Source organism: Ursus arctos, unplaced genomic scaffold, assembly GCF_023065955.2.
Source record: "Ursus arctos isolate Adak ecotype North America unplaced genomic scaffold, UrsArc2.0 scaffold_14, whole genome shotgun sequence".
Lineage (NCBI taxonomy): Eukaryota > Metazoa > Chordata > Mammalia > Carnivora > Ursidae > Ursus > Ursus arctos.
Window position 1 is genome coordinate 16,892,353 of NW_026622808.1, and position 10,982 is coordinate 16,903,334.

Below are 10,982 nucleotides of genomic sequence, written 5' to 3' on the forward strand. Positions count from 1 at the left end.
AAGTTCTCAGTGGTGATTTGCTCAAATATACTTTCTGGCCCTCTCTCTCTATCTCTCTTCACCCTCAGGTACCCCAATAATTCTGATATTGGATCATTTCATGGCATCATTAATTTCTCAAAGCCTTTCTTCATGGGCTGTTAGTTGTCTTTCTCTCTTTTCCTCAACTTTCTTCCTTTCCATCAGCCTGTCTCCTAGATCACTTATTTTCTCTTCTGCCTCATTCACCCTAGTTGTTTAAGCAGCCAATTTAGACTGCATCTCCATTATAACATTTTAAAGTTCAGCCTGATTAGATCTCATTTCTACACTAAGAGATACCCTACTGTCTTTTACGTTTTTCTCAAGCCCAGCTATTAACTTTATTATTCTTATCCTGAATTCCATCACTGATATCTTACTTATATCCATATCGATTAGATCTGTGGCAGAGAACATTGCTTCTGGTTCTTTCTTTTGTTTTGAATTCCTCCTTCTAGTGATTTTGCCCAGAGAAGAATGGGTGAGTGAGTGAGCAGAATCAAAAAATCAATCACGGGGCGCCTGGGTGGCACAGCGGTTAAGCGTCTGCCTTCAGCTCAGGACGTGATCCCGGTGTTCTGGGATTGAGCCCCACATCAGGCTCCTCTGCTATGAGCCTGCTTCTTCCTCTCCCACTCCCCCTGCTTGTGTTCTCTCTCTCACTGGCTGTCTCTATCTCTGTCAAATAAATAAATAAAATCTTAAAAAAATCAATCACCATCCAAGCAAAATACACACTGGACAAATCCAAATGGGTCAGAAACCAAAACAGAAAGCAAACAAAAACAAGAGAAAACCAAACAAAAAACAAAAAGAGAACAAAAAGGGGGAGGGGAAGACAGATTATAATCTCATAGGGTGGACAAAGCAGGGTGATCCACTTGTTCCCAGGTGAATTTTGGTCAGTGTGTTGGAAGACGCTAAATCCCAAAATTGCAAAGAAGTAAAACTTATATATATACACAAAAATAAAATTTAATAGAATACAAAAAAGCCAAAAATGAAGCATATCTCTATAAAATGTAGATGCAAAAAATAAAAGTTAAAAAGCAAATCAAAAACATACAGTTGATAAAATAAAAAACTACTTGAAATGGGGGAAAAAAGAGAAAAAGGAAATGGAAAATTTTAGACTGAAAGATAAATGCATCATGAGAAAAACCTGAAGTTCTATATACTTTTTCCCATAGCACTTGAGTTTTTCAGTCTTCTGTGATCCCTAAACTAGCTGTTCTTCCAGTTTGTCTTCTGGGGGAGGGACCTGCTATGCAGCTTCTCAGGTGTCTTTGCCTGGGCTGAGTTGCACATCCCCTTGCCAGAGGCCTGGGGTGAGGTAAGCTGGTCCTCTGTGGGGCTTTGTTCCCCAAAGGCTTTCCACACCTCTTTAAAGGATCAGAATAAAATGGCCATGCCCCAATCCCCAGCCCCAGAGCCAAAAGATTGCAGTCCCCCCTCTTCAGTAAACCCTTCTGGACCAACAGTCTTTATTTTTGTGTGTGCCAAACTCCACAACTCCTGTGGTTGGTGTCCATGGCAGTCTTCCTGGGGTAGTCTGAGTAACACAGTAGCCTGTGTTACTGCCCTTTGCGTGCTCTGGGGCTGAGAGCAGTCGTGGTTTCATGCGCGTACCCACTCCACCACTCCCAGGGGGATGGCTGACTGTCACCCTACTGTCCTTTCTGGGGCCACTACCCTGAGAGTGGTTGCTGGTCGTGGGTGCACCTGTTTAACCCCTCCCAGGGGATGGCAGATAGTCCAGCCTTTTTCAGGGTGCCCAGAGAGCAGTCACCCCATTGGCCTGGCTCATGGTTTATGGTGACCTGAGTTAAGATTCCCCTCCTGGCCTCCCTGACTGTAACCAGTTTCCCCACTTCAATGCTTGGGCAGTCCACCAGTTCAGGCACCTCTGTTAGTACTGTAACTCCATGGATCCTGATACCACACTGACCCACCTAGAGTTCTGCCCTTTTCGTCCCCTGAGTCCCTTTCAGACAGGGATGTTTCTCACTGGAACAGATTTCTAAGAGTTCTGATTTTGTCCCCTGGGGCTATATCACTTTCCAGTAGCCAGCTTATGGAGGCTCCCTCCCCTTCCATTTATCTTCTGATATTTTCTCTCAGATTCATGTCTCCATACCTCCTGTCTTGCAAAAAGCAATCTCTTTTCTGCTTGTAGAGTTCCAGATATATTTCCTTACATCTCAGGCTTAATTCATGGGTATTCAGAATGGTTTGATAATTATCCAGCTAAATTCAAAAGACCAGATGACATGAGGTCCCCTACTCTTCTGCCATCTTGCCTCTTCCTCCTCAGTGGTCACTTTTCTATTTGTATAATTGCAACAATTCTTTTCCTAGATTTCAGGTTTCATTTTCAGGTGTTCAGAATGATATGATAGATAACTAGCTGAATTCAAGGACCAGATAAAACAGAGGTCTCCTATTTCTCCACCATCTTCCCTCCAACTGAAACCTATATTTTAAAAGCCCTATTAAGGGTCAACTCCTTAAAAACTAAAGCAAAATGGGATTCCCAGTTTTGATTTTTGGAATTATGGGATCCTCCAAAATTATGGAGACAAATCTCTTCTAATCAAAGTACACATGGCACCTTCTTTCCTGTGATGAACCTATGTTGTTAACCCACCTTATTTCTTTTCTGCCCTAGAAATCAACCATGTGACCTGCTCTAACATCGACAATAGTGATCCAACCTTCCAGAGCTGTCACAATCAGGTTAGGTTTGCACTCTGCTTGCACAAGTGTACAGGAGACTATCTTCAGAATAGAGTGGGGGATGTAGGGAGGGATTCCTCACCATAGTGTGCGGGTGTATTCATTATATATTGCCATGTTACAAGTGACCCCAGAACTTAGTGACTTGAACAACATTTATTGTCTCCAAAGTCCTATGGGTTAGGAATCCAGGGAGTGCTTTGCTGCATATGTTAATGCAGGGTATCTAACAAGACTGTCATCAAGGTGTGAGGATGCAGAGTAAGCAGAAAACTCTTCCGTGCTGACAGGAAAGGAAAGCCATGGAACTGATTTGGCAAACAGCCTGGAAGTTTACAGTTAAACATAGAATTATCATATTCTCAGTAATTCCACTGCTAGGTATATACCCAAGACAATGGAAAATACATATCAACACAAAGACTTGTACACCAGTGTTCACAGTGGCATTATTCACAAGAGCCAGAAAGTGGAAATGACTGACATGCCAGTGAACTCATAAGTGGACAAAAGAAATGTGGTCCATCCATTCATTGGGCTATTGCTCAGTCATAAAAAGGAATGAAGCATTGACTCATGCTACAACATGGATGGACCTTGAACACATGATGTTCAGTGAAAGAAGCCAGACAAAAAGATCACAGAGAGCATGATTCCTTTAATATGAACTGTCCAGAAAGGCAAATCTTGAGACACAGAAAATAGACTAGTGGTTGCCAGGGACTAGGGGGTGGGTAGGTGGAAGGATTGGGGTGATTGCTTAGAAATGTAGGTTTTAGGGGAGGGTGTTGAAAATGCTCTAAAATTGATTGTGGTGATGGTTGTACAAATCTGTGAATACACTAAAAGCCATTGAATTATGCACTTTGAATGGTTGAGTTCTATGGGTGAATTATAGCTCAATGAAATTGTTAAAGAAAAAAAAAAGTTGGCTGGATTGGCCAGTGTGCATAGTTGGTCCCTCAATATAATTAATCAAAGACTTTTAGTGCCTAAAGAAAACGTAAAGACCATATATTCTGAACTTTGCTTTTAATTAGGGACCCTGAGGCCCAGAGAGATTTAACTGACTTTTTCAAGGTCACATGGCTAGTTGGTGCCAAAGCTGTGTTTTGGTGACCAGTTTTAAAGTATGTGTTTGGCAAAACAGAGGATCATAGGGAAAGAGAGGAAAAAATAAAACAAGATGAAATCAGAGAGGGAGACAAACCGTAAGAGACTCTTAATCATGGGAAACAAACTGAGGGCAGCTGAAGGGGAGGAGGTGAGGGGATGTGGTAACTGGGTGATGGACATTAAGGAAGGCACATGATGTACTGAGCACTGGATATTATATAAGACTGATGAATCACTGACCTTTACCTCTGAAACCAATAATACGTTATGGGTTAATTAATTGAATTTAAACTTTAAAAATTAGGAAAAAAATAAAGTATGTGTTTGGGGCTCATCTATGAAAACTACTAGACAGCCAGCCCAAGCTGATTAAAGGAAAAATAACAAACCCTCCTTTTCTTCTTTTCTCTTAGTTAAATTTGAGCAGTTCTCAGGACAACAGCACACAGATCTGCACCCGTTTTGCAAAGCTGTCCCGCAGCTGTGGAGAGGGAAACACTGCTCTGTCCCTGCAGGTCTGAGCTCCTTTCCTTTGGCTCCAGGTGCAGGTGGATGCTTTCTCCACCACCACCCCCCTTTTAAGTAGATTTTGTTTTTTAGAGCAGTTTTAGGTTCACAGCAACAATTGAGCAGAAACAGAGAGTTCCCATATATCCCTGCCCCATACACATGCACAGCTTCCCCTGCTATCTGGCACCAGATGGTACTTTTGTGACCCTGCAATGTCATGTTAATGTCATCCAAAGGCCAGAGTTGACATTAGGCATCACGCTTGATGCTGTCCATTATGTGGGTTTTGTCAAATGTATGATGACGTGTATCCACCATTATAGTACCAAACAGAATAGTTTCACTGCTCTAAAACTGCTCTAAAAAACTCATCTCTATGAGTTTTTATTAAGGAGGGCACGTGTTGTGATGAGCACCGGGTGTTATATGCAACTAAGGAATCACTGAACACTACATCAAAAACAAATAATGTACTATATGTTGGCTAATTGAGCATAATGAAAAACATCTTTTAATAACAATTTTACATATCCAGGAAGTACATCATGATATTTTGATATAATGAAATGATTACTACAGTCAAGCTAATTAGCATGTCCAATTCCTCACACTCACCTTTATGTGTATCTGGTGAGAGTACCTGAAAGCTCTTAGCAAATATACAGTATATTATATAGTATTCTTTTTTTAAAGATTTTATTTATTTTTTTTGTCAGAGAGAGAGAGAACAAGCAGGGGGAGCAGCAGGCAGAGAGAGAAGCAGGTTCTCCACTGAGCAAGGAGCCTGATGCGGGACTCAATCCCAGGACCCTGGGATCATGACCTGAGCTGAAGGCAGGTGCCTGAGCAACTGAGCCACCCAGGAGTCCCTATTATACAGTATTCCTAACTAAAGACATCATGTTGTACATGAGGTGTTGAGACTCATCCTACAGAACTACAGCTTTGGAATCTTTGACCAATGTGGATGGATACTTAACACTACTATAATACTGGAAAGTACTGAAAGACATGCTAAGGAACTGAATCTACTGAGACTTCCCTTCTTAGGATATGAGGCATTTCTAAGAATTGGGCTCAACCGGGGCTTGCCAATTCCGGGGAATCTCATTTCACACAGGTCTTTTGGAGTCTGTGCTAGAGGGGTGTGGAATGGTCCCAGAAAAGCTGTAAGGTCCCTCAAACCTCTGTCAGTGAGAGTAAATGCCTCCTCTTTTGTGCTTCTTGTCAAGTTTAATTTTGAACTTATCACACGGCAAAATGTTGGGGAAAGGCAATGAAGACCAAAATCTCCCAACCCATAAAAATGCAACACAAAAGTCTAAGTGAAGGAAAACAGTTTTATTATGGGAGAAGTATTAGACCAGTATGCTTTTGCTTTTGCTTTTACAGTGCCGGATCGTGGGCTCAGGGCTATTGGCCAAATTTATTTGGCCAAAGCACAAACTCAGGTTTGTTTGATTAAAGGACTTCGACCTTGCAAAGCCTCCCATTCATCTAACAAGCCTTGTTTCTAACAGGAAATCGGGAACATCGGGAACCCTTACTGGTTTCTCACAAACCTCACTTCCCAAGTAACCACTGAAAATCACAAGGAGAAAACAAGGCTAGTGACAATCTACCTGCAGAGTATGGAGGCTGCTGTCCTTGCAGCTGCATCCAGAAATACGGAAGAAACACAGAAGGTGGAAGGGCCTTTTATGGGTAAGGAATCACAAGGATGGTAAGCACAAGAGCCTTGCGTGTTGCCAGGCTCTGTTCTAGCAAGTTTGCATATCATCTCACAAAATCCTCCTAGCAGTGCTAGGGTGTAGGCATGATTACCTCTTTTTATAATAAGATACCCGAGGCCCAGAAAAAGTGCATGAGTTGCTGGTCTCCTAAATGATGTAAGAGTCAAGAATCAGACTCTCCACCTAGGTCTGAGTGCACATTCTTCTCTCAACCAAAACACTGTCATTGTGCATTGCCTGGTAAAATTTTGGATTTTGTGGATTTGATTTTTTTTCTACATGGACCCACAGTTAAAAGTTTGGAGGTAGCCAATTTCCTTAGGTACTACAATGACAGAGAAAATAAATAAGGTGTGGCTTTAACTTCGCATTAGAGATATCTCTCTATTTCTTATACACGTTCAAGGAAATACAGATCAGCAAGGAGAAGATAGTATACACCATCTATAATCCTGGGGATTCAGAGAAACCTACTCCAGGTTAGTGTATTAGTTAGCGATTGTTGCATAACAGGTGATCACAAACAGTGCATCTATAATTCATTGTTTCCATGGGTCAAGAGTCAGGTCATGGCTTAGCTGAGGACTCTGCTTGGGGGCGTCTCCCAAGACTGCAATCAAAGTGTTGGCTGGTGCTGGAGTCTCGCCTGTAGGCTTGAACAAGGAAGAATTTGTTTCCAAGCTCACATGGTTGTTGGCAGGATTCAGTTCCTTGTGGGGTGTTTGACTGAGGGCTTTGGTTTCTTGCTGGCTGGGGGTTGAAGGCCTCCCTGGGTTCCTTGTCACTCTGTAGGGCAGCTTCTTTGATCAAAGTCAGCAAGAAAGTGTCTGTTAGCAAGATGGAAGTTACTACCTTATGGAATATAATCATGAGCATAACACCCCATCACTTTTGCCATATTCTTTTGCTTAGAAGCAAGTTGCATGCCAGCCCACAGTTAAAGGGAAGGACTTCACTAAAGCCTGGATACCACAAGACTGGGGTGAGGGTCATAGAATGCTATCTCAGTCTCTCTACCATGCTCAGTCAAATGGTTCCTGGCATGGGATGCTCATTAGAATCATATGGGACATTTAAAAAAATACCTATGGAAGGCCCATTTGGGGATGAGGCTTGAGCATCTGCGATTTTAAATCTCCCCAAGTGATTCTAAAGTACTCTCTGGGTTGAGAAGTACTCGGTATACTTGTTAAGAGCCAGACTGGGTTGACCGACCTAGGTTTAAAAGAACAGTTTGTCTCTTGGTAGAAGTGTGGCCTTGGATTAGTATCTTTATCTCATTGAGTCTCTTTCCATACCTAGAAATGTGATGTATATAAATTATATATGATATATATATGCATTATATAAAATACATATTATAAGTTATATATACCACTATATATGTGTATATAGTATACATATATAATAAATATTATATATACTAATATACATATACCACCCATATATATACAGGTAAAGATATCCTAACTTCACCTTTTAAAAAAAATATATTTGGAATGATATCATTCATTAGATCTTTACTGTCTGTGGGGGGGGGTGTGGGTGTGTGTAAAATTTGATATTCCTGTTTTAAAGATATTATGTTGCTAATAATATGACTTTAATATCTTTGATGTTAGTGACAAGAGGGTTTATTTTTGATACAAATGTCTGCAGGTACTGGTATTTCCATTCCACACAGGTATATTATTTTGAGTCCTTCGTGGTTCCTGCTGGTTCCAGGCTCAGACAGCAGAGGGCATAGAGGAACTTTTGTTACCTACAGCTGGGTGGGGAGTTTCTATCAAGGTTACCTGACAGTAATCAAGGTGTACATAAAGGTGGCATTGAATGAACTCTTTCCATTTTGTGGAGTGTGTGCTCATTAAAAAAAAAAAAACCCAAGGGAGCTAAACCAGAGTGCATATTTTCTGCAATCCATGAAACTAAAGGACCCCGTCTGTCTCTTCCACTACTATGGCTTAGCTTATGGTAGGTGGTCAAAGAGTGTGCACATTAATGATTTCCTTTAATCATTTGGTAACTCCTTGAGGCTGTCACTCTTATTATCCCAATCTTGTAGATGAGGAAATGGAAGCTAGGAACAATTAAGCCATTGGCCCAAGGTCACCTATAGCACACCATAATAGCAAGGTCATGGCTCCCATCTGAATTCCAAACAATGTGTTGCCCCTCTTGCTGATTTGGAAATGATTCAGCTCTGCCTTCCCTCCTGGCCTGTGAGTCAGTTCTAGGTTGAAGAAAAAAGGGCAATATCTCACATCCACTTGGAGGGCTATTACCAAAACCCAGAAAATAACAAGCATTGGTGAGGATATAGAGAAATGGGAGCCCTTATGCACTGCTGTTGGGATTGTAAAATGGTGCAACTATGTGGAATTTCTTAGGGGTACCTCAAAAAATTAAACATAGAATTACTATATGACCCAGCAATTCCACTTCTAGGTCTATACTCCAGAGAATTGAAAGCAGGAACTCAAAGAAATATTCATACATCCATGTTCACAGCAGCATTATTCACAGTAGCTAACAGGTGGAAGCAACCCAAGTGACCATTCACAGATGACTAGATAAACAAAATGTGGTGTATCCAGACAACATAGTATTATTCAGCCTTAAAGGAAGGATATTCTGACACCTGCTACAACATGGATGACCCTTGAGTACATTATGCTCAGTGAAATAAGCCAGATACAAAAGAGCAAATACTCTATTATCCCACTCAGAGGGAGTCCCTAGAGGAGTCCCATCCATGGAGACAGGAAGCAGATGGTGGGAGCCAGGGTTGGATGAGGGCGTGAGGAGTTCATGTTTAATGGGAACAGAGTTACAGTTTGGGAAGATGAGAACGTTCTGGAGAGGGATGATGAGGATGTGATTGTGCTTAACACCACTGAACTGTGTACTTAACCATGGTTAAAATGGTAATTTTCATGATATGTGTATTTTATCCCAATAATGATAAAGACAAGAGTGGGCATCCCTGTCGTGTTCCTGACCAATTTTTACCATATTACTAGCAATCAGTCAGCAATCAGACAAGAAAAAGAAATAAAGGCATTCTAATTGGCAAAGAAGAAGTCAAATTGACAAGAAGTCTTTTCACAGATGACAAGATACTTTATGTGGAAAACACAAAAGGCTCCACCCAAAATTGCTAGAACTCCACCTGAAAATTGCTAGAATTCATACAGGAATTCAGCAATGTGGCAGGATATATAATCAATGCAGAGAAAACAGTGGTATTTCTATACACTAATGATGTAACTGAAGAAAGAGGAATTAAGGAATAGATCCCATTTACAATTGCACCAAAACCCATAAGATACCTAGGAATAAACCTTACCAAAAAAGTAAAAGATCTATACTCTAAAAACTACAGAACATATATGAAAGAAACTGAGGAAGACACAAAGAGATGGAAGAACATTTCATGCTCAGATTGGAAGAATAAACATTGTGGACTTGCCTATGCTGCTCAGAGCAATCTACACATTTAATGCAATCCTTATCAAAATACCATCGATAAAATGTCCATTCTACCCAGAGCAATCTATACTTCTAATGCCATCCCAATCAAAATACCAATGCCATTTTTCAAAGTGCTGGAACAAACAATCCTAAAATTCATGTGGAACCAGAAAAGACCCCGGTTCGCCAAAGAAATGTTGAAAAAGAAAAACAAAGCTGGGGGCATCACGTTGCCTGATTTCAAGCTATATTACAAAGCTGTGATCAAAAAGACAGCATGGTACTGGCACAAAAACAGACACGTAGATCAATAGAATAGAATAGAGACCCCAGAAATGGACCCTCAACTCTATGGTCAACTAATCTTTGACAAATCAAGAAAGAATATCCAATGGAAAAAAGACAGTCTCTTCAATAAATGGTGTTGGGAAAATTGGACAGCTACATACAAAAGAATGAAACTGGACCATTCTCTTATACCACACACAAAAATAAACTAAAAATGGATGAAAGACCTCAATGTGAGACAGGAATCCATCAAAATCCTAAAGGAGAACATAGGCTGTAACCTCTTTGACATCAGCCACAGCAACTTCTTTCAAGACATGTCCCCAAAGGCAAGGGAAACAAAAGCAAAAATGAACTTTTGGGACTTCATCAAGATAAAACTGCAGAGGAAACTGTCAACAAAACTAAAGGCAACCCATGAAATGGGAGATGATATCTACAAATGACAATTCAGATAAGGGGCTGGTATCCAAGATCTATAAAGAACTTCTCAAACTCAAAACACCCAAAAAACAAATAATCCAGTCAAGAAATGGGCAGAAGACATGAACAGACACTTCTCCAAAGAAGACATACAAATGGCCAACAGACACGTGAAAAAATGCTCCACATCATTTGCCATCAGGGAAATACAAGTCAAAACCACATTGAGATACCACCTTACACCAGTCAGAATGGCTAAAATTAACAAGGCAGGAAATAACAAATGTTGGTGGGGGTGTGGAGAAAGGGGAACCCACTTATACTATTGGTGGGAACGCAGGCTGGTACAGCCACTTTGGAAAACAGTATGGAGGTTCCTCAAGAAGGTAAAAATAGAGCTACCCTATGACCCAGCAATTGCATTACTAGGTATTTACACCAAATATGCAGATGTAGTGAAATGAAGGGACACATGCCCCCCAATGTTCATAGCAGCAATGTCCACAATAGCCATACTGTGGAAGGAGATGAGATGTCCTTCAAGAGATGAATCGTTTACCCATTTATGGAGATTTGGTCCCTACATACGATGGAATATTACTCAGCCATCAGAAAGAATGAATACCTACAATTTGCATCAACATGGATGGAACTGGAGGGTGTTGTGCTAAGTGAAATAAG